This window comes from Mesoplodon mirus (assembly GCF_964341445.2).
Source record: "Mesoplodon mirus genome assembly, chromosome: 9".
Lineage (NCBI taxonomy): Eukaryota > Metazoa > Chordata > Mammalia > Artiodactyla > Ziphiidae > Mesoplodon > Mesoplodon mirus.
Window position 1 is genome coordinate 84,217,293 of NC_138985.1, and position 26,058 is coordinate 84,243,350.

The following is a 26,058-nucleotide window of genomic DNA, read 5'->3' on the forward strand; positions in this document are numbered from 1 at the left end:
GTGAAGATAAACAATAACTAGTTCTCAAATGCGAGGACTTGACAGCAACATTCATCACACATAGTTCATCCTAGATTCACCTGATAATTGGGGTAACCCTCTGTGTTAGCTAGTTGGCTTTATCCAAAAGAAAAGTAAACTTTCATATCTTTATGACAGAAATTAGTTTTGCAACTTGGTGCTAGGTGGCACTATCCTGCCACTGGGAGATAGAGGTGCTATCTTCCTTGATTATGTATCAAAGAGATAGGCCCCAGGTTCTTGAGAAAGACATTTCTAGGTTCTAAAGCTGGCTTATTTAGTCTTTAAAAATAATTTGCATACGTCTCAAAGGGACAGGAAAAGAATTTACAATTACAAGTTTTCTAAAAAAAATATTCTGAAAGGAAAAGAGGGAGGGTCTATTTCTCTTTCGGAACCAGGGAAAATTATTATTATTTCTTTCTGTTTAGATGTATATTTACCCTTATAACTGAAATAAGTCTGCTTGCCTAAAATCTGTTGGGACAAGGGATGGGTGGATATTTCCTTCTGATTAGATGTCAAGAGAGAAAAATCCATGTGGGGTTGGTCAATTGTCCTGTCCTATAGGGTGTGAAAGGACAATTACAATGGAGTCGGTATTGCTAAGAGAGCTAAAATGGAGCTGAGAAGCCAGGGAGAAAGTATGACTTATGTACATCTCGGCCCAGTGGAATGTGACCTTTGACCACGTTGTCTTAAAGCAGGCATTCAGAACACCTGACAACATTTCAGAAACTCAAGATATTTATAAAACCCTTACACTAAAATAATTTGTGACAACCTATCCCTTAAGGACAAATATTTCCCTTCTTTGTCAGAATCAATCATAATTCTTCCCAGACAACTTTAACAACCTTGTGGTTCTTGCCTTTATAAGCCCCTAACTCATTCTCTTCCCTGGAACACTTTTAGTTTTAACTGAATCTGTCTCCGGAATTGCAGTTCTTAGGGCCCCAAATAAAGCTCTTTGTTCTTTGCGGCCTTGATACTGATTTTTGTTTAACAAGGGTCCAGTGGGGAGAGAGGGGCCTCAGCAGAAACGCCTGAAAGTCTCACACTTGATGCCCAGTAGCTGTGGAAGGAGCCCCCAAAGGCACCCAAATTAGAGGTGCTTCTGCCCACCTCAAGGAAGCATTGAAGAGAAGGCCCAACAAGAAATATACGAAGAGCACAAACAAATAATAGGCTTCTCTCACCTAACAGGCCCATCCAGGGAGGCCACTTAAAATATATGTAAGGCCCAAGGAAGTGAAACTAGCCAGCTACATAGGAGCATCCTATCCTCTTATTTCTCCTTCCTCCTGAGGTTCTGAACCTAGCAAGGAGCACACTGGTTGCTAATGACTGGAGATGAGGTCTGAGAGAGAGGATAGAAAGCACCATCTCCCCTACTGCAAATGCCCAGCCTGAGGCAGGCCTGAAAAGAGAGGGAGATTTCCTCCTCCTAAAATATATGGGAAACTCCTGGAGGGTACAACTACCTTTGCATATGTGTTTGTTTTCCTGATTATAAATTTAATCTGTATTCATTACATAAAATACAAAAAAGGTAGGAAGAGAGAAATGAGGGAAAAAGATAGCATAAATTATGTATTATCCCTCTGTAATGAAGCATTTAGTATATAAAATGGAATTTTATCTCTAGTATCTATAAAGTTATATGGCCTGCTACCCTTCAATAGCCAAGAGTATATTCATTGGGCTTTTAATACTAAGCTCAGCCATTTAATAGGTATGACATTGGAAAAGTTATTTTACCTCTCTGTTCCTCAATTTTCTTAAATATAAAATGAGGCTAAAAATAACCTACATAATTGAGATGTGGTGAAGATTAGTAGCAGATATTTAACATAGACCATTTATCACAAGCCTGACATATAATATATAATTCAAATTGTAAGTTAGTGTTCTTAAAAAACCACAGAGTTTTCCCAATACTTGAATAGTTATGGACTACTGAAAATTAAAAGTGCTTGCTAAGAAAGTAGATGTTAAATGTTCTCACAACACATACACACAATGATAGTTATGAGAGGTGATGGAGGTGTTAACTAACCTTACTACAGTAATCATTTCATATTATAAATATTTATCAAATCATCATGTTGTACACCTTAAATTTATACAATGTTGTATGTCAATTATATCTTAATAAAGCTGGAAAAATAAAAAAGAAAATGAAAAGTGTAAACCAGCCCCAATCCCTGAATGTGGATTTACTATAAATTTCAAATTGGCCTTTCCTGAAATTTCTGCTGTAGTTTGTGTGCTGAATAACATTCATGTACATATACTTTGTGATCATCTATGATTATTTCCTTTGGATAATTTATAATAAATAAAATAACTATGCCAAAGGATAACAGAATGATAATGGAATTTCCAAAAAATTAAAGAAACAACACTGTTTTTTATCTCTTTTTTCTTCCATTTTGCACGAGACCTGCCACATAATGGTCATTGATTAAAAGCTGAAAGCATAATAATCTAAAACATGAATATAAGAATGAGTGAATTAATAAATGATTGTATGAATAAATGAGGTAGATATATAAATTAATTATTGTCTTTCTCGGGACACTGCTTTTTATGCAATGCAGTTTCGATTTTCTGATAGCTGGGATAAAGTAGTCTTACAGTATTTAGATATGAGCAGGTTTTAAGCAAAATTTTGCTAAAATCTTTAAATTAGACATAATACTTAGTAAACTATTCATATCATAATAAATATAAAGCTCCCTTTTAAGGAATCTTTAACAGAGCAAGTCCATGCAACATTAAACCTTACTGTAGAGCTTTCTGGAAGTGGCCTGATATTTCTGTTTACAGAAAGGAATGGAGCTTTAGTTTTGTTTCATTACAGAATTAGCAGTTTCACTAATGACTACGAAATTGTTCTTGCTGCATGTGAGTGCAAACATTATAAAACAAGAATGATTGCTTAGTTCAGAGGTTCCCAAAGTTTTTTGCACATTAGCATCACTTTGGAATCTTTTAAAAATTTCAAAGCTCAAGCCCCACCCCAGACCAATTAAATCACAATCTCTACCCCAGGTCAATTAAGTCATAATCTCTGGGGGTGAAACAGAGACATTCACTTGTTTCTTGTTTCTTTTCTGCTTCTTCTTCTTCTTCTTTTTTTTTTTTTTTTTTTGTATTTTACTTTTACTGAGGCATATAGGCAAGTTAGGGAACCAATGGCTTAGCATATGGTTCAAGTTTCTGGCTTACATTAGTAAGAGCAGGCACTCTGCAGTAATTTTAATACTCTACCATGCACCATTAAAGCTTTATTTTCATGTGTCCTAAATCTGCTATGGAGAAAAATATATCCTTGGAAATCCTAATGTGCATATTTATTATATTTTTACAATTGCTCTAGCAAGTGGCAGAAGTGTATTTATCTGTCATGGAAATAACCACATCTGACTAGACATGCAAATAGTATATTTACAACCGTTTTGCTTCATGTTATAATACTGTATAAATAAACCCCATGAATATTGTTAAGTAGTCCAGCTTACAAGGTTTTTTAATTTAACCTCAGATTACTTTTTGAGAAAACAGAAACTTTTACATCTCTTAAGACTTCAACTTATATTTGTAATAAAGAAGAACCTAAGCTTCTTTACCGTCATTCTCATAATACTTCTGCATCTCAAATTCTCACCACATCTTAAATGAAAAAATAACAATCATCAAAAAAATGATGTTACTCCATAGATATATTCTTAGATTAACAAATATCTCAAGGGAACATAAAGAAAAGACAAATACAATTATGCTTATTTGTTTACACAGGAAACATTTTCTGAGAATCATCTTCCTCCATTTGCTGGAGGCAATTTCATTTCCCCCCAGAATCTAAACAGAGAAAAGTGGAGAGGTAGGGGAGATAGGGCAATTCTGTCTTGGGTATGGTTTCTTTCTCTCTTGTTTGGCAGATGCTAGAGCTCACATCCCTGGGTGGGTCTAGAAGGTGGTTAAAGCTGATACCCTGCCTTTTAGGGCACTATTGGTGGTTATTCAGGGTTCCCTGCTGGACCCCTCTCTTCTCAGTTGCAATGATGTAAGTGGAAGTATTTGGTGACTCCTTTTTCAATCCACAGACAATCATCTTTATGTTGAGGACCGCTATCAATTACCAGGGGTCCTAAGAGATGACAGCCAAGATTACCACACACTCACTCTGTCCCATATGGATGTGTCTGGTCCATGGGAAACAAGTCCCATGAGTTAATAATCTCCAGGAATTTTGGTCAGTGTCAACACAGCATCCACTCTCAACCCTCTTACCACAAAAGCTAGTTAGCCAACACTTTTCTTACCCTCTAAGTTTCCATGGGCCACATCCCAGGCCTGTTTCTTGATAGATGCAAAGAACAATTTCTCTGAACTTTTTTCTTTGTAAAATTTGTGTATGCAGAGAAGTGATTTTCATATACTCACTTAGGTACCTTGCATTTATTTTCTCATGCTTCAGTCAAAACTGAGTCCTATTCTAATATCTTGCTAGTTATATTGCTGAGTCCCTAAGTCTTTTATGGAACAAATTATCAAAAAATGCAAATCTACATACTTACACTACATGTAAATAATCAAATTTGGAGCTGCAAAGCCTATTATGACTTTATTGATCTGTGCTCTTGAGGTCAGGAAGGTAGATATGTAGTAAAGAGCTATTAAGTGCTAATAAAAACAAAAGGAGAATGTACAGAACGTACAATATGTTCATCTCCCAATTGTTGGAAGCATATTCTGCTCTCCTGATATTCTCAGTCACATATTTTTACTTGGAACCTATTTATTGTAATAGCTCCACATAAGTCAACACAAGCGTTAAAAACAAATAATTAAAATGCCATTTCAAGATAAAATAACTCCTGGTATTCTAGGGGTTATCTTTAACTATTCGCCTTAGACATTTTCTAATGGAAATGTAATTATAATACATGGAAAGCAAAGAAATAAATCTCCATGGTCAGTCACTTATATTGAAATCAATAACTACAACATCTTGTCTTCTAAAACATGTTCCTTTAGGTCTTATTTAATTGGCCATTTGCCATTTCATAACATATATCTATTTGACATATGGTGGTCATATTTCCTGATCCTTAAAATGCTAAGGTTCAATATCTGTGTATTCAGTAATAACTAAACAAAAAGTTTTGGAGGTTGCTAAGTCAATAAATTTTTATATTTATGAATTTGTAATAACAATAATGGCTAACATTTGCCAAGGATTTACTCTAGGCCAGGTACTATGCTAAAGGATTTGCTTGCATGTTGACTTTCAATTTTACTAACCCTACAGAGCTAGTTATAATAATCATCCCCATTATACAAGTTAGTAGACGAAGGCCCAGAAGCTTCATAATTTCCCAAGGTCACAGTCAATAAATACCTAGGTTCTATCCCTGGTAGGATAAGTTCAGAACCATGTTCTTAGCCACCACAACTTACCACTCACTCTTATTTCCACTGTAGCACAGGCATCCCCATTCAAACTGGAATTTTTATCTAATTAAATGTTACATCTGTATTCAATACTTTCATTTGCATATTACTGTTACTTATTGTGGAATCAGATTTGGAAAAATTTTGTACTGTTGGACTACCTACAATATTGTTCCATAGACTATATATCTTTTGGTTAAAAATAAAAAGTGATATTCATCTATATGTGCTATCTAAATGGTATTTATCTGTGTATACCCTCATGACACGTGCCAATGAGTGAAAATATCATTTAATGGAAAGGGCATGTGTTCAACTTGGTTAAAAGCGCCCAACATACCACCTGCACTATAAATGTATAATGCATGTTGAAGGGATGGGTGAATGAATGAATGAATGAATGTCTTGGGCTACATAAGAGTCAACTAATACAATTAATAAATGTATATATGAGATTGTGTTTGTTTGTGTGTGTATTTTGATATTTCAACAATTATATACAATCTTAAATTTGTTTTTCATTACTCCTTTAATGGAAAGATGCTCATTTGACTTTAAAGGAAATAAATGTGGACATAGTTCATAATTCCTTTCTTTAGCACACAGAGAACAGATTTCCCACTGGCTAGAACGCAAAATTATCAACAGGATTAGAGCTGTCTCTAATGCAAGAAAATAATCATGGTGTATACTAACATTAACGAGAGGAAAATTTAAAAAAAAACAAACAGCTGAAGTGGGGTAGGGAGATAAGAAACTTTAGTGTCAAAAAATGCTTCTTTCTGTAGTGGTTAAAATATTCCCAGTTTATATTCAATCTATGATTAATTCTGTTTCACTTGAAAGAAATTTACCGTACCCAAAGGGAGAACTGTAAGATTACCACTCTCACTACAATCAAAACATCAGGAATGAAAATCCTATCCACTGGCACAATAAATATTTCAATAATATATAATACATCCATATCAGTAATGCTGCTGTAAGTTGTCATTGATAACAGAGCTATTTCAAAGTTTAATTTCAACACTGCTTATGGCCTAGCATTTCAGATCAGACATCTAAGGATCTCTGGTTCCTGCGTCATTAAATACAGATTCAATTCCAGAAAGTACATTGATATTATTTTACTATTCTGAATGTATTTTAGACAGAGTGTGACATTATTGGCATGGGTTTTATAGTTTCTTATCCCTCTCACATGTTCTGTAAGAAGAATAGTATATTATGAGGATATTATGAGGATGACTACAAAGAATGGTTTTGGTATTCGTTTATAAATCTCTAACAAATTATTGTTTTATTGGTACGATTAGTGGTTCTATTAAGATATAAAATAGATTCATTTATTTTTCTAGGGAAAAAATAAATAACTACAAAAGTAAGATGAAGATAGCAAGAGTAGTGGCCTATTGAAAGATTTAGAAAACTTGAAATATGAGTGATTTACCAAAACATTTAACAACAATCCCTCAAAGGCCACATTGAACATCAGTAAGCCAATGGGCAAACACAAGTTTAAGAATGTCATTTACTTGAATACTTTTTCATTGTCCTCAGAAAAACATCTGACAAGTGTTATGTTCACAGAGCAAGTCAACATCTACTAACATTTACTGATGTTAGAATTGTGAAATGGTGAAACTACTTTTTGTGTCAAAAAAGGACAACTGGGGCGAAGACAAAGGCTTCTCATCAAAATTATATTAGATTCACATAAGCCAGCAGCTGACTGCAGTACTTTGAATATGCTTTTCTGGTTGCTGAAGGTGTGAAAATGAGCCAGAGTGTGAAAAGTGCAACTTTTAGCTGGGACTTTTCAATAGCAAAGATTCTGAAATGTAAGAGCAGAAGTGTGTATTCCATTGCTGGTGTTGATAATGTTGAATATTCTCTACATATGAATGAAGCAGTAAAGAGCTGGCCCCCTAAATCTATTTTAATTCCTTCTCCAATGAGCTAACATTTAACTTGAACCTGGCAAAGTAAATCATTTTAAATTCAAATGCCCCTCTTCACTTTGCACAGGCACACGCAAGATGGAGTAGCAACTAATGTTCATTTTGAGAATAGAACTGGGCACAGCTGTTCCAGTCAGACTTTTTGCAAGAAGATAAAATAAACTGTACATAAAGAGATGGGCTGGATTTTACTGTTATGCCCAAGAAATTAACATCTGGCTCAGAGCCTAAAATAATCATTTACGGATTACAGAAAATGGCATTTCACGTTGCATCAGCTAAAATGTCACAAACATTTTAAATTACCAAGAGCAGAAAAAAAGGAAACAAATAAAATTGTAGAAACAATTCCATTGAGGAGACAAATACTGCTCAAATAATGCTCTAGGATTCTTTTCTCGAATGGATACTTTTCCAGCTTCAGTAAGTAACCTGATATATGGTGGCATGTGTTTCAGATGGATTAGCAATGACACGTGCAAATTTAACAAACCCAGTCTATCTGATAAGCCAACAGTCTAATGTATATAGGCATCAACTACCAGTTATGAGAATAAATATGTATAAAGAAAATATTAAACCATACATCTTCATAGTTGAATCAGCATGAAGGGTAATTATGTTGACTTTCTCATGTTAACATATTTTTAAGAATCTCTATCTTTGGCAGTCAGATAGAGTGAATCATTTCACTATATCAAGAGCATATAGAATAGCCTTATTCCGTTAAGGACTTGTGTACAAAGTAGAGGAGGAAACACGAGATGACTCCAACTATCACCACTGATATTTAACCTCTTAAATAATATAGAACTTCCTGAATGAAGCGTATATTAAATACTTACCTTCAACCACTAATGCTTAATCAAATCTCACTAACTGCAATAGTGTTTACTTGGCAATTTTAACGACTCAGACTAAACTTTGAGATCAGAGAAGAACTTCTAAATAGCCAAACTGATATTTTTAAGTTTGCTTCATTTTAACTGCTTCCTATAAAAGAATGACACCAGTGTTTCCAAATTAAGAGTACATTACAAAGGGAGTTCTATTCTTAAAAGGAAGTTTCCTAACAGCAGATTAAGAAGAAGAAAAAAAAGGACAAATTACACTCTGACACTAAGAATAAAGACATAAATAAATAGTTACTTATTTGGTGGGGGGGTGTCTGGCGCAGCTGCACTGTTCAGACCTCGGAGTTTGGCTCCAAAGCGCAGTGCCGGGCGATTTAAAATAAAATCAATAAGTAACTAAAAGTAATTTAAAAATATTACCCCTTTGTGGTACACTAATGTTCTGGCTACCTGCCTCAATAGCCCTTGAGAATGCGTTTATAAAGAAGAGTATATTAGATATACAGATTGGAGATTAATTCCAGATGAATTCATTTATTTATTTTAACAACCTTTTCTTAAGAGGCTATCATGTGACAGGCACTGTAAAAAGGGCCAGAACAACACAATGACTAAGCCCAAATACACCTGATGCATACCCTTGAGGAATCAAAATTAAGAAATTACAATGGATTTCCACCACGTGTAGGAAAACAGAAGTCAGACTCCTCAACTGGTGGTTTAGAAAGCAGAATCTCAGGATGGGGAAAGGCTCCTGGTCAGTGACTCTAATTCAGTCTCTCAAATTTTATCTCCTTGTGTTTCTCACAATCTGCTTCCTCCACAAAATGCTTCCAGAATACAGCTCTGGCTCAAGTAGGTAAAAAAAGCCCCCCTCATTTGGTCTCTTGGTACAGCTGAGACAAATTGGGGTTTCAAAAAGTCTCTTCTAAATATTAATTAAGGACTACTTGGGAAAGAACATGAAGAATAAACACAAATATTTAGTCCAAAAGACATTCCTAGGACAAAACTTGTCATTTTGTGAGGAGCTATAAATCAGAGATACCACGATCCTCTCCTCAGGTTTGATCACTTTGCCACTGGCAACGCCCATTAACAATTCCCAGGAAATAGAAATAGACTCTGGGTAATAAAATAAAGTCTAACCTTTTTTTTCTCTTTTCTTCTGTTTAGTCTAGTTTCACTTGCTCATAGGGTTCCTGCTATGTGCAGAGGGCTCGCAACCGGCACTCCTCACGAAAGCTCCCATGTGGAAAGGCTGTGCTGACACCTCAGCCACGCGCCTGTGCGCAGAAGCCGCGCGCCGGACGCTGTGATTCAAGATGGCGGCGGTGGGCCGTGTGCAGAGACGCTGCGCTCGGCACGGCGATTTGAAGCCACGCCCCGAGCTGTGAACGGTGCACCTGCGCCAGACGCCAGAGAACACTCCCCCCTCCCTCGCCCGTCCCCCACAAGAACCCAGTAAAGCGGCCCCGCCAACAGCCTGCTGGGGAGAGCATGTTCTCTAGAGCTGAGCTCATAGGTCTCCATTCTCTGATTCAAAGAATAAAGCTTTTCTTTGCTTCGGAACCGAACTCGGTCTTGTTCTATTAGTTCGAATGACACTGGGCAGAGTGAAAAGTATTTGTAGTTTTCGGCAAGACAAGAAAAAGTTAAACATAAATTTTCTCTGTCCTTTAGCCTCCTCTCTCCTCTCTACTGTGCATTGTATATCTGCATTATACATAGACCAAACCTCCTCAGCAGCAGAAATACTTGCTCAACCATAAAGACCAAATTTCTCCTAGCATGAAGACAACCCCTTGAAAGATAACATACCTTCTTGATCTTGTAAGGAGTCACGATGACCCACTACTTTGTATTTGCAGATATGGATTGTGTAAACTGTCATTTAATGTACTGCCCTCCGTCTCAAGAAACTTATATAACTGTGCTTTGGCTTCTAAAGGGTGGAATAGTTCTGGGACATTTCTGAGAGATAGAGAGATTTTCTAATAAATTGGACTTCATAAAAATTATAAACACTTGTACTTCAACAAATACCATGAAAAAAAAGGAGAGAGAGAGAGAAGACAAGACCAGGGTGGGAGAACATATTTTTATATCATATGTCTTGTAAGGGTCTTTTATCCAGGGTATACAAAGGATTCTTACACCAAATAAAAATTCTATTTTAATAGAATTTTCACCAAAGAAGATATAAGAAAGGCTACTAAGGATATTTTTTAAATGTTAATCATTAGGGAAATGTAAATTAAAACTACAATGAGGCTTCCCTGGTGGTGCAGTGGTTAAGAATCTGCCTGCCACATATAAACAATGGAATATTACTAAACCATAAAAAGAAAAGAAATTGAGTTATTTGTATTGGGGTGGATGGACCTAGAGTCTGTCATACAGAGTAAGTCAGAAAGAGAAAAACAAATACTGTAAGCTAACACATATATATGGAATCTAAATGAACAAACAAAAAAATGGTTCTGAAGAGCCTAGAGGCAGGACAGGAATAAAGACACAGATGTAGAGAATGGACTTGAGGACACAGAAGGGGGAAGGGTAAGCTGGGACGAAGTGAGAGAGTGGCATGGACTTATTAACACTATCAAATGTAAAATCAATAGCTAGTGGGAAGCAGCCACATAGCACAGGGAGATCAACTCAATGCTTTGTGACCACCTAGAGGGGTGGGATAGGGAGGGTGGGAGGCAGAAGCAAGAGGGAGGAGATATGGGTATATATGTATATGTATGGCTGATTCACTTTGTTATAAAGCAGAAACTAACACACCATTGTAGAGCAATTATACTCCAATAAAGATGTCAAAAAAAAAAAAAAAGAAAGAATCCGCCTGCCAATGCAGGGGACACGGGTTCGAGCCCTGGTCTGGGAAGATCCCACATGCCGCGGAGCAACTAAGCCCGTGTGCCACAACTACTGAACCCTCGTGCCACAACTACTGAAGCCTGCATGCCTAGAGTCTGTGCTCCACAACAAGAGAAGACACTGCAGTGAGAAGCCCGCGCACCGCAACCAAGAGTAGTCCCTGCTCCCCGCAACTAGGGAAAGCCCACGTGCAGCGACAAAGACCAAACACAGCCAAAAATAAATAAATAAATAAAGTTATTTAAAAAAAAAAACTACAATGAGAATCTTCACCCACTAAAACTGATACAGTCAGAAAGACAAGTGCTGTTGAGGATGTGGAGAAACAGGAATTCATACACTGCTGGTGGAAATTTAAAATGTTACAGACATTTTGGAAAATATTTTATCTGTTTTATAAAAAAGTTAAAAATAAATTTACCATATGACAAGCAATCCTATTCCTAGGAATCTACCTGATAGAAATGAAAATATATGTTCACACAGCGACATCTACATGACTATATATAGCAGCATTATTCATAATAACCCCAAACTGGGAACAAAATGTCCATCATTTGGTGAATGATAAACAAAATGTGGTATATCATACAATGGGATACTATTTAGCAATTAAAAAGGAGTAAACTACTGATACATGCTGCAATATAAATGAAACAAACATTGTGCCAAGTGAAAGAAGCCAGAAGAAAAAGATGAGATATTTTATGATTCCATTTGTATAGAATGTCCAGAAAAGGCAAATCCAATCACAGAAAATAAATCAGTGGTTTCCTGGAACTAGGGATGTGAGCAGGGATTGGCCACAAATGGTCAGAAAATATATTTTTGGGGTGATGCTAATATTCTAAAACTGTATTGTGGTGATGGGTATACAACTCAGTTACTAAAATCATTGTAGTGTACATATAAAATGGGTGAATATTTTATGGTACAGATCATACCTCAAAAAACTATTTAAAAAGACATATTCCTGATCTTCCATAATTAATTTTGTCTCACAGTTTGAAGCCTCATATTAATTCAGTTACCATCTGGGTTGGTTCTCTTTTAGCCCTGAAGGACTTCAGGAACTTGTTGCTTTATTTCTTAGCTCCCTTTCACTCTCCTCATGGAAAGACCTACCCCACAAGGTCTTAGGCAGAAGCAATCTGCTAGTAATATGCAAAATGATTATGAAAAGATCAAGAGGTGAGGTTTTTCTGTTTGTTTGTTTTATTTTTTGCTTTTGTTTGTTTTTTTTCCCAAAGGTTTACTTAGAGGGTTCTTAGTTTGGGTTTACATTCTGAAACACATGCCGTTTCTTCATTTGATGGACACCATGAATGATTTCACTTTCAGAGATCCAAATGGCAACGTATGAGAATTGTCTTTTCCCTCAGCTTAAGTGCAAATAAAATATGAAAACAAGAGTTGTATCTGGTAGCAGAAGAGTCACTCCTCCCTCACAAGGATGCAGACATATAAATGAACAGTTATAATCAAATAAACAGGGAAAGTGCTGTGGGATTTCAGAGGAGGGAGCTGAGCAAGACAGTGGACAGTAATACTGGGTCATAAAAATCACGTGGGAGTTGCCCAGTGTGTGAGTGGTGGAAAAAAGCATTCTGAGCTGTGAAAAATTAAAAAACAGAAACCTCAATTAAATAAAGTTGGGAGACCAGAATGGGGAGCTTTCACACCCTGTGACCACAGCAGGGCCCAACATAAAGGAGAAAAACTTGTCTTCTTTCCTGGCAAGGACTCAGCCAGTGAAAAGCCATGGACTCTGTTTATATAGCCCTACCAACTTCCTCTTCCTCTCCATAAGACTCTTCTTCCTTTGCCATGTCAGATACTTGTACATGGGTCACCATTGTTGTAGACCCCAAATAAAATTCTCTGTTGATCCCAAATAAACCCATCTTTGCTGAAGAAATATCTGGCAGTCTATTTGTAACAGGTCAAAAAAGCAAAGTAGATGGGATGTATACAAGGTTAGTGGAGTTGCTTCTTTTTTTTAAAACAAATTTTCAATAAATATTTGCTATAATGAAATGCATTTAGTAAACTGAGGCACTTAATGTAGCTAGGATCTGAGGCATCATTGAAAGACTAATGGAAAATAAAAATTGAGAGGTTGGAGTTAGACTTTTAAGGGTCTTGCACATCTTATAAGAAATGTGGACTTTATTCTTTAGTCAATGTTAAAAAATAAGAGTTTTAAGGGTTTTTTTTGTTTGTTTTAAAGGGAAAAATGGCAAATTGATTTCATGAACAATCACTTTAGGGTTCTATAAAGAAATTTTGGCATGGGGAGAAACACAGCAGACTAAAGACTTAGGAGGCTGGTGATACAATGTTGCTGAGGCACCCCATATTATTAACAAATAGAGTTAATTAAGAGAAGTACAGATCAATAGCCACTATTTTTTTTAAAGTACACTGCCTTCAGAATGCATTATTTAAGAAAGCAAAAGTACCTATAATGTATTTGAGATATTTCCATAATATTTTTATAATAATTTTCCATGAAAAAATAGCTTTTACAATCTTAAATTTTTATACCCATTGGCAGAAAAGTGAGAATTCTTATTATTATTTCACATTTAAAACATGACATTAAACAGAATTTACATACACAACACATGTATATACACAAACATGGAAATGATAGATAAATCTATGAAAACATAGAAATAAAGGTAAAGTATATGCAAGAGAGTTAAACAATAAATTATGAATATCCTTACATAGGTTGATTTGCAAAATATAGAATCTGTGTGTTTCTGAACAAGGTTATAATTAATATTTAGTAATTATTATGTTTTGACATGTTTTGATCTATTACGTATATGTCTTCCAGGAGCTTACAATATATTGCTTGAGGCCAGAAAGAAAGGGGTCACATAGAGATAGAGAGTCAGCGCCACCTCCAAAGTCACTTTCTAGTTTCATGCAAGCCATTTCAACACTCAATAACTTCTTAGAGTGGCCATGGACTGTTCCCTGCTTTGTGAATTTTTATAAACTTACATTGCTTTTAAATTAAATGATGGCAGCGGGAGCATTCATATGATTTGGATTATTGTTTCCAACAAGATGAGCCTACCTTAAGTCTCCATCAGTAAGATATCTTCCCTTCTCTCCTTGTGGGTCCTTTTAGAAGTATAATCTAGTTAAAGTTGAATGTTGGTATACCATAGGTGCCTAAACATAATTCCTTCTATTGACCAAAGAATATCCATCTTCTCTGGCCATGTCCTATTTTTTGACCAAAGCTATAGGTTTATCAGTCAGCAATCTTAAAAAGTCACAGAATTAGTCAAAATATAATGAGATCAGAGGAGATGGACAATTAAATATGTTTATTTAGTCAAATTTATTAGGAAATGTTCAGAGTACATGTCTCCCTAACAATGTGTTCCTTGAGGCAACAGTCAATGTCTTTTTGCTGTTTGTTTTTCCCAACTTAGTATGCCCAGCACCGAGCACATACATAGTGTATAGAAAGCCCTCTCCTGAAAGAATGAAAGAACCATTTCTATATAAAAGCATACCATATGTCTTATGCAAAAGGAGTCAGTTCTTTATACAAAATTTCAATGTACTATTTTGATACTATATAAATATTTAAATATGATTTTGTGTGCAATATGGTGATAGAAAATAGAGACTAAAGATCCTATTTCTCTTTGTTCTCCTGCTGATTTTTTAGCTAAGGGCAAAGTTCTACATATAAACATAATTTATTGATGCAGTTAGGTTATTGTCTTAAAATCAGAAGCAAAATAGGTTTTTTCCACGGAAATGAAGTGCTCCAAAACATAAAATAGTCCTTCTGATGTGGTTTACAAAGAGGCTTTAATGATTTCCTTCTAATGAGATTTCTAAGTTTATGCTGAAATAGATCATATATAAGTTCTCGGATGTACCTGGACAGTGAATACATTGTTATGGGTAGTTATTTTAGTAAAAATTAGAATCCGAGTATAACTTCTGTGGTTCCCACCATTTCACTATGCAATTGTGCTATAAATTGCTCAGTCTTATTCCAGCTTTCTTTGGTTTCCTTTTTACTTTTTGTCCCTATGTAATTCTTAGCTTGTGTAAGAAATTCATATAGATATTTTTTTGTCTGAGATGGCATATATCTTTATTTTGTTTGAAGTTCAAACTAATGCTGGCTTCTGGATTTGAATTATGAGCAAAGGAGTTGTTCTTAACTTTCAGTGAGAGAGTCCTGCAGCAGGGCAGCTCAGAACAAGAACATGGGGGTCTGCATTGTGCCTGTGCTTTTTACTGACTAGTTCATTATGTATGAGGACATGTCCCACCTTTGATAACCAGTCTGCTTACTCTTGCTAAATATCACATTCTTAAAAGGCTTTTGGAACTGAAAGCAACCTAAAACTCTGTTGAGATCTGTGAATGTCATCCTTCTGGTTAGAACTGCATATAGATCGGGCAAGAGTAGCAAAGTTGCATCCATAATAGCTGTCAGCTAGGATGGTCATTAAGCTTTGTCTGTAGTCAGGATTCCTGTGCCAGATGGCATCTCAGGAACACTAGACAGAGCATGCAAAGCTGCCAAGATTCGTACTGTGCTCTTTTAAGTTAGGGCTGGTGGAAGAATAAAATAAGAAAAGGACCCATAAGAATAAAACTCCTAGCAGTAGCTTTCTAGCTCCAGGCTCTTTAGCTTATATACAAAGACAAATCAGTCTTATATTTAGAAATGTATATTGCTTGTTAGTATTATAAAAATTATTCAGATTTCCAAAATGTATTTCTCATGACACTGCACTTCAAATGGTGATTTTTTCTGACTTTTGTGTCATGTTTAGAAGGTACTTCAAACAACATTTCTGATCAATGTTTTCTTTAAAAGTTTTTCCTTTCTATTATATCTTTATATTTGGAAATTGTATAGGCATGAGTTTGCAATTGAATTTTCTTTCAATAGCTAGCTAATGATTTTGGGACAATTTATTGTAATCCAATTTTCATGCTATTGAAATTTCATGTTTATTACACTAGATTGTCCTACATATTAGGGTCTTTTCTGGGATATTAATTGTGGATCAGAGTATAATATGTTCTTCTGCAGGCTAGTACCACACTGTTTTAAACATTATCTTTATGAAGTACATTTTAAAATTAGGAAGAAAAAAATCCCTTTTTAAAAAAAAATAATACTCATTTTAGCTTTATCTACCTTTGAATTCCTGCAAATACATTTTGGTATTACTTTGTCAGTTTCTTCTAAAAAAATAGCCTGTTTGAATAGTGATAGACATTATACCAAATGAGCATAATAATTTTGTGATGTTGGAAGGAAACAAAGAAACTTGCTATTTGAGGAAAGAATTATTTTTCCAATAAGTATTTAGATTGGAGTACTTGTGGAAATTAATTTCTCTTTATGAAGATGTTTATATATTTAATTTTTAATAGATGCAATTGTTGAACATACAACTAAATTTACAAAGGTAAAAATATCATAAAGGAAATCTAACCAAGAGGAATTCATCTGATCCACTCTACTTCGGCCACCCTTCCCCAATAAAATACACATTGCAAGATTCTGGCTGCACTGGCCTTACAAAATAGCTGTGAATCCTTAAGGGGATTCTATCTGGACTTAAAGGTACTTAGGATTTTCCATGGTGCATTTGGGAAGGTGGCAGGGAGGGTGGTTAAAATCATGGAGAATTAGGGCTTCCCTGGTGGCGCAGTGGTTGAGAGTCCGCCTGCCGATGCAGGGGACATGGGTTCGTGCCCCGGTCCGGGAGGATCCCACATGCCACGGAGCGGCTAGGCCCGTGAGCCATGGCCGCTGAGCCTGCGCGTCCAGAGCCTGTGCTCCACAACCGCAGAGGCCACAACAGTGAGAGGCCCAAGTATCGCAAAAAAAAAAAAAAAAAAAAAAAAAAAATCATGGAGAATTAAATTGCTTGGGGGAGCTGTGATGATTTGGAGGGATATTTAATAAAAAGTAGTTTTGAGGGGAGATAAAACCTGAAGGCCAAGGAAGTGGGCTACATGTAGAACTCAAGGGTGACTATTTCCTTGTACAGAGTTGAAATACCTAGTAGCAATGTCTTTGAGACTCAAGGGAAATTCCAGATAATTAACAGTTATAGAACAAATTAATAAATGACAATGAACTTTTACTTTTCCTCTAATTTCTTTCCAAAATAACCACAAAATCTCTTCAGCTGTTTTACGTGGGTGGTAATTATGGAGCTACTGAAGGGATATCACAGCAATGTGAAGGGACAATTGTCTTATTTCATTCATTAGCTCCAGAGTAGTAGAGTCTTACTCAAAGTTTCTGGTAGTGACTAATGGTAGGAAAGGGAACTCAGGAGGAAATTAGCAGAGTTCCCAGGCTTTCCATACAGTGAAGATACATTCAATACATTTTTCATCACACAGGAAATATTTTTAGACTTGCTATGTGCCAACTACTCTGAGTGCTGGGGATATAGCAGGGAGAAGTATTCACAAAAATATCTGTCTTCATGGAATTAATATACTAGAGTAGGAAAGACTGAAAATTAACAAAATTAATAAGCAAAATATATAATGCATCGCTTGAAAATTGATATGGAGAGAAACAAAACAGGGAAAAGGGATAAGTTCTAAGAAAGTAAGAGGAAGTGAGGTCAGAGAGGGAACAGGCTACTGGATCGGTGGGCAACTAACAATGACTTTTATTCTGAGTGAGTCATGCACCCACTGGAAAGTTTTGAGCAGGGAAGTGTGATGATCTGAATTTTGTTTTAAAATGATCCCTCCTACTGCTTGGTTAAAAATAGTAGGGGACAGGGCTGGAATCAGAAAATATTGGTCAGGAGGGAATATAGGAATTCAAGTAAGAGCTGTTAGAGGCTCAGATAAGGCTGGAAGCAATGGAGTGGTGAGAAGTTGTCAGAATTTGAATGTTCTGAAAGTAGAACTGACAGAATTTGGTGAAATACTGTACATGGGGTGTATAAATAAAAGGCTTTAAACTAGAGCAATGGAGTTGAAATTAACTGAGAGGGAGAAAACTTGAAAAGCAACAGGTTTGTTTGGAGAGAGTAGAAATCAGAAGATTGGTTTTGGACAAGTTATACTGCAGCTGCCTAGTAGATATCCAAGTAGAGATTTTGTGCAGATGGTTTGCATATCTGAGTCTGATTTGTTAGGAGAGGTCCTGGATAGAATCATAAATCTGAAAGTTGTAATTATATGGATGGTATTTAAAGCCACAGACAGGATAAAATCATCAAAGGAGTAACTGCAGATAGAGATGAGGGCTGAGAAATGAACCAGTGACATTATATGATATGTGGCTGGAGGATAAAGTAGATCTAGCAGAATAACATGAGAAGGAGAATTAGTGGGGTAGGAGAAAGACCAGGAGAGTGAAGTGTCAAGGAAACCAAGTGACTGAGTGAATGAATGAACATCCCTTGTATTAAGTGACACTGATGGATGGGTAAGATGAAGACTGAAAATTTACCATAAGTGATAACAGTATGGGAAACATCTGCTAAGATTGCTGTTAGTAGAGTGATAAGTTTCAGAGAGAATGGGAGGAGAATAATAAGAAACAGTGATTATAAACAACTGTTTTGAAGAATTTTGCTATGGGCTAGTGCCTAGAAGGGAAAGTGGGGCTAAAAATACTTCTTGTTTTATCTGTTTTATTTTAAGACAGGAGAAATAAACATCTGTATGCTGATGGGACAATCCAGTACAGAAGAAAAATTAGATGACGTGAAGAGTGGAGTGGAGCGATATATTGCTTGAGTAGTGTTCTGTGTAGGTTAGAGGAAATGGGATATAGTACAAAGGTGGGAATTTAGTAAACAACAGAAATTGTAAACCTATATATTGAAGCTGGTATTTGAGCTCTGAAAAGGGAAGGAAGAAATTTAATTGTTCCAAAGAGATTAATACTTTATTTTCTACTTTGCATTTTTGGTCATTGGAGGCATTTTACTGCATTTCATTTGTTTTGTGTTATTTTCATCAGATTTGATATCAAAGTGATGCTCAAATCATAAGCCCAATTTGCAACCTATCCAAAATTTTTTTTGTTGAAGAATTGTTTCCGTATCACAGCAACAAATGGAAAAGAGTTTATATGCAAGAGAGGAGAAAGCTTCATTTACCAGTGAAGTAGGAAGTAGGATTATCTCTTGAGAAATAGACTATGTTAAAAATTGATATACAAATCTAGATAACTACTCTATGCTCATTCAGTACAGTACTGATATGCTTAAATATATCTGTCTAGCTTCACCATCTGGAGGTTGTCTTTTCATTCTCTGTGCAAACTCAGTTTGAACACACAACTATATGTGCAAAATGATAGTCTATCTCACCCCAGTAATAATGATTAGACTAGAGGAAAATATTCACTCAAACTGAATCAAAGTTGTTTCCCTGGAATTTAGAAAATTATACTCATTCCAGTATCAGCCAGGTGCTTAAATGATAACGTAACAGCTCAGGAAATGTGGCATAGCCGTGTGTTATGTTGTTTGGGCTGGCAAGCAAAAAAAAAAACCTTCCAGAAGTACATGGAAAATTACCTATTAGGAACTCAAAGATGAATGTTGTAGATTCCTATGGCTGCCTGTTGCCATGTTTAAGTGCATTTCTCCAGCCCGATTTAATGTTCTACAAGATATTCTGTATCTTCATGGGACTAGGAAAGGTGCGGAATACCATGGCTACTGTGACAAAGCACCCATGTACAAGGGGAAATATTCACAGGACTGTTCAATAACACTGACATGGGAGGTAGAGGAGTAGTGTAGATGGGGAATCAAGTTTCAATTTTGCCCAGGGTTGAAAAGTTTTCCGTCGAGAAGTTGAAGATATAAGAGGTTTCCAGAGAGTAGTTAGGAGAGTCCAAAAAGTGGCTAACAGCAGGGAATTAATCAGAGAGGGGAACCACAGAGAAGCATTGGTGATTCATTACTAGACAGATGGAAGACTGGTTGGCATTTTGGTAGGTGATAAGTGATAACAGACCAGAAGAGCATGGAGTTGCTAACTGTACAGTGGAACTGTAATAATTTTGTACTGTTGGCAAAATCTGACAAGGAGTTATTGTGATGTATAGTATTGTCAAAACTTGTCTCTGGTTGCCTAAAGAAATATCAGCCCTTTTAGCCCCTCTCACACTCACTCTGATTTCTGAAGGAATTAGCTTTGGAGGCAGGGACAAGTGAATCTTTGCCCAGGTTCCAAAGGATGGAAGGGCTGAGCTTTGGGCAGGGATTCTTCCCCTAATGTATGTAGCTCCTCTCTGAGGATTTCTCTATAAAGTCAAAGCCAAATACCTGAAAATGAGTCCAGTTCTATTCAATCCACATCCTGAAGATCTTTCACCTATGAACACTTAGGAAGTAGGAAAAACAGCAAGTAGTGTCATTGGTGTTTGCTTGTACATTTACTATACCCAATAAAAAAAGCTTTTTTCGGGGCTTCCCTGGTGGCGCAGTGGTTGAGAGTCCGCCTGCCGATGCAGGGGACACGGGTTCGTGCCCCGGTCCAGGAGGATCCCACATGTCGCAGAGCGGCTGGGCTCGTGAGCCACGGCTGCTGGGCCTGCGCGTCCGGAGCCTGTGCTCCGCAACGGGAGAGGCCACAACAGTGAGAGGCCTGCGTACCACAAAAAAATAAATAAAAATAAATAAATAAATAAATAAATAATGGCATTTAGTATAACTGGGACATCAGACTCTTCCCTGTCCCAGCCTCTACAGAAAGGGGGAAATCTTGAGCCTCTGGGTCAAAGAGTACTCTAAGCAGTGTTTGTTTGTTTTTCACAGAATACACTGAGACAAATTCTGTTATTGGATATTATCAGTGGATGAATAACTGTTGGTGCCACAGAAAATTGTATTCCTGAAATCTGTTTTAGAATGTTTGGTCCATGAAAGGTGCTGTTTTAGATGGAAAAGGATCCACAGACTAGCAGGTTTCATCAATGAAGTGCACAGCATCTCAAGACTTTTGGGGTAGATGGAATTAAAGAGATGGTCATACAATTTTCTCATTTTAATTAATATCCCCAATAAAGAGGCTCTTGCTTAAAGTGCCTAGGAATCAATTTTGCCAAGTTAGATTGGTCTCACATGGAAGGCACTGAAAATTGGACTCAGACCTAACTAAGACCAGAGCAGAATACAGTTGTATTTCTTTTTCTTATTTTTTGTATGTTTTTTCCGTTTCCATATACATTTAAATAGGAGTGTGTAGAGAAAATTATTACAAATTTCTAATATTTATCTGTTTCACAGAGGTCAGAGACACATATTTTGGAGCATATTTTCTAGTTTTAAAAAATAACTGAAAACGTAACTGTTTCCAATTATTTTTCATGACATAAAAATAATCAAAGATACAAAGATGTATCTGCTTTATATTCAGAGAATTTTCCACTCAGTAATAAATTTTACTTTAAAAACTTATTTTACAGAGCATTACTGTTATGGATGAATATTTGCGTCCCCCCAAATTCACATGTTGAAACACTGCCCCCCCCCAATGTGATGATATTGGGGGGTTGGGCCTTTAGGAGATAATTAGGATTAGATTAAGTCATAAGAGTAGAGGCCTCATAAGTGGGAGTGGTGCCCTTAAAAGAGTCAAGAGAGAGCTTGTTTCTCTTTGCTCTCTGCCATGTAAGGGTACAATGAGAAAACAACCTTCTATTAACAGGGAAATGTGCTCTTACCAGAGAATTCATGGCACCCTGATCTCAGACTTCCAGCCTCGAGAACTGTGAGAAATAAATTTCTGTTATTTATAAGGCACTTAGTCTTTAGTAATTTGTTATAGCAGCTGAACTAAGACAATTGTTATTTTTCCCTTTGTTCCCCCACTTTTTTCAGTGTGGATAATAGCTCCTTTTTTATATTAAAAAATATTGCTTCTGTTCCCTTTTACTGCATGGAGCAAGAATATATTTAAATAAGTACCATTTAGGTAATTAGTTCTTAAAGAGAAGCAAAAAGAAAGGCAATAAACTGTACTTATAGGAAATCATGTCTATTTCTTCTATATATTATTTTTTAATCTTAAAAATCTTATATATATATATTTTTTTTTTTTTTTTTTTTTGCTGTACGCGGGCCTCTCACTGCTGTGGCCTCTCCCATTGCGGAGCACAGGCTCCGGACATGCAGGCCCAGCGGCCACGGCTCACGGGCCCAGCCGCTCCGCGGCACGTGGGATCCTCCTGGACCGGGGCACGAACCCGCGTCCCCCGCATCGGCAGGCAGACTCTCAACCACTGCGCCACCAGGGAAGCCCCCAAAAATCTTATATTTTAATAAAGTAAGAAAGCAAAACAGAAATGATTTTAAATATAAAATTCTATCTTCAGTTCCTGAAGTAGGAATAGTCAATAAATAAACAGATTTCATTAGGGGAAAAATTGTGGTTTTCAACAGGAAATCTTAGTTATTTAAGTTTTTTAAAAAAACTATTCAATACTATCCAGCTAGATATAAAATTTTACTATCAACAAGCAGCTCTTGTCTAATTTTCCAGAGGTATGTTTTTGGGGAGAGTGTTTGGTAATATACCAATCTGCAAAGGAAATGCCATATGCATTACATGGGTACATTTCGGTATCTATAGCCTACAGCAAGCTCTTGGTCTATATCCATAATGAACAATGAAATCAGTAATTGATTTCTGTCACTAACTCTTAGATGATATGTATAACTTGTTATTGCTTGTTGTAACATTTTCTAGTGTATATATCTCACTGTTCTAATTAGACTGTAAAATCCTTGAGGATAAGAAATGTCTTGTCACTTTTCACTTCCCATAAATACCTAGAACACTGTCTGAGTCTGGCAAGCTAATTATGCATGTTGTATGAAGCTACCTTAGAGTAGCTGGAGTCTAGCCAAAAGGTCACAGAATTTTGGTCATATATTACCTTAGGAAAAAACCTTAAGAGATACTCTTGTTCGTAAGCCTGCCTTTGGCATGCTTAATATTAATACTTCTTGTTTTCAGGCAGATGCTATTTGGGCTTACATACATTTCTGTTCTTACCTGAAGACTTGTAGTATGTCCTGTCTTACCAGGCAAAATATAACCCTGGTTAGACCTCATCCTCTGCCTTCCACAATTCGTTGCATTCCTCTCTTCCTTCTAAATTCATCTCTATTCCCATCAGTGGGTACTTTTTCAGTGCTCAGGATGAATCAGTCAAATAAATAGAGAGGAATAATGTTCAAAATATGTACTAGTTATGGTACAGGCTAAATCTTACCAAGTTGAGCACTAAACAAAGCAATGCCAGCCACACTTAACCGATACAGACATATTGGTGCACACTGAATAGATCTCACCCTTGAAAATATACAAGTTCATAGTAAAACAAAAGAACTAGAATCAATTTTGAAGACTGTATTAGTTTCCTATGGCTGTTGTAACAAATAATCAGAAACTAGACAGCATAAGAAACAGAAATTTGTTCTCTCACAGTCCACAGTCAAGGTGTTGACAGTATTGATACCTTCTTGAGGATCTGAGGGAGAATCCCTTCCAAACTTCTCTTCTAATTTGAGCTGGCTACCAGAAACCCCTGATGTTCCTCAGCTTAGGGCTTCATAATTACAATCTATGCCTCCATCTTTATGTTCTTTATAGGGTGTTCTTCCCTGTGTGTGTCATATTTCCCTCTCTTTTCTCTTGTAAGTACACTGGTGATTTGGATTTAGGTTCCACCCTAAATTCAGGATGATCTCATTCTGACATCCTTAACTTAACTGCATTGGCCAACATTTTATTTGCAAATAAGATCACATTCACCAGTACTGGGGGTTAAGACTTGAACATATCTTTTGGGGGGACACAATTCAACCCAGTACAAAGACCAAATACTTTCCAGGTATTTTGTATACAGCCATATATTACATTTTAGTATCATTTTATAAGGGAATATTACTCTCCCTGCTTTCCATATGGGAATACTAAGGCATTTGAGTGCCCATCAAAATAGTAACTTAAAATTCTAGAATTAGAAATTAATTCATGGCTAAAAGTTCAAGCTTTCTCTCCTATACCAAGCCACAGGAACTGAAATAATAGAAATAATATAATAGATTCAGGCTAATCTTGTAAGTAGGAAAAAAGACAGACAAATATTCTTTTATTTTTAAAATTTTCATTTGATTTCAAAGATACACTGAATTTGATTATAGATTTGGAAAATCTGTTACAAGCAGGTGTATGCTTTCTTTTTCCTTTTTATTCTTAGAGTAGGAGGTCTTGAAAGCAAAGAGGATCGTTATTGGAAACAGGCTGCAAGTAGACACCTGACTAGAGAAGGGGATCAGTAGGAAGCCTGGCTGAGGGGAATGAAAAGTGTGATGACAGAACAGCCCAAGCTCAGTGTGACATTTCCATATCTGCAGAAATGTCCTCCTGCACATTTGCACTGGTCTTATCTCCGTATTATTCAAGGGCTCTTTCATTATTCCCAAGCCCTTTGGACTGTTTATTTCTTAATGTTTCTAAGTATTTTATTCCATTGTTCAGTTTCTTCTTGCAACTTTTTGGTACTGTAAGCAAGATGTGTAAGCTTATATTAACATATATGAGTGCATTGTGAACACAACTTTCAATTGGCATACCAAATGTACTCTTAGTTTCTAGGATATGCATACTAATCTTAAGACAAAAGACTCAAACAATTTCTAAATAACAGAAATATCTGAAATAAACTTTTGAAAACAAGGTTGAACTTATTAAAAGTCAAATTCATATGATAAAGGAGAATAATTTTAAAAGGCTTTCAAGTTAGCTATTCATTTTCTCTACAGAAAACAAGTTCAGTTTATAAAAATTTAAAAAATAATTGCAGAAACTACTGAAATTTGGGATTATTTGGAGCACTCTAAATCCTCTTAAGAAACTGTTGGGTAATAAAATGTGAACACAGACAAGTGCCAATATAAATAAACTTGGGTTAAGATTTGAATTTTTAACTACAAATTATTTTCAGAGTTGAGCATATTTTCATTTTTGAAACAAAATCTGTAATACAGTATTTGTGTTAGAAAAATATATTAAAACGTGCATATGTACTTTCAAGACACTTTCTATTTACAGCCTGGAAGAGATTAAGTTATCGAACTTCAGTGGTCTTGATTGAGTTCAGGTAGCAAAGAATTGTGTATAATGATAAATTAGTGTCCCACTGTTCAAGCCTCATAAAATGTATTTAGGTGCATTTCAACATTACACATATTGCTATTGTGTCTGATGTAGCTGAACAGAATTATACTAGGTAACTGACTAGTTTGAGAGCCAGGCATGTCTTGTTTTATTCTGCAGGAATGAATGCTAAGCTCCAAATATGCTCCTCCTTTTCTAATTATACCGGGTAGTTCCACATTTTTTTCAAATGGTTGTGGGGATCATGCACTTAAGTTAGAGAAAAACAGTATTCTCACAAGTGTGATATCTCATATAAATGGAAGGGTATTTGTCCCTTTTTTTTTTATCTCTGCTCAAGACCCTGCCTTCAACCCTTAAACATGCAAACTCAGACATGAGCTGTGTGCGTAATCACTAGACACACACACACACACACACACACACACTATGTAGAAGTGAAGGATGGTTGGAGTTTAGGTGATCGTGGTCATCTGACCTCTGTTAATTCTCCTTCCTCCTCCTCCTCCTCCTCCTCCTCTCCTTCTCCATCTAAATCTAGACAGGACACTGACCTGGAAAGGCAACACCAATAGTGTGTTCAGGACTTAGTTCTATTCATGCTTTCATTGCATCTTACATATTGAAAGGATTGAAACATGAGCCTCTTAACCTAAACAAAACATTCTTGTGCCTGAGCTTAA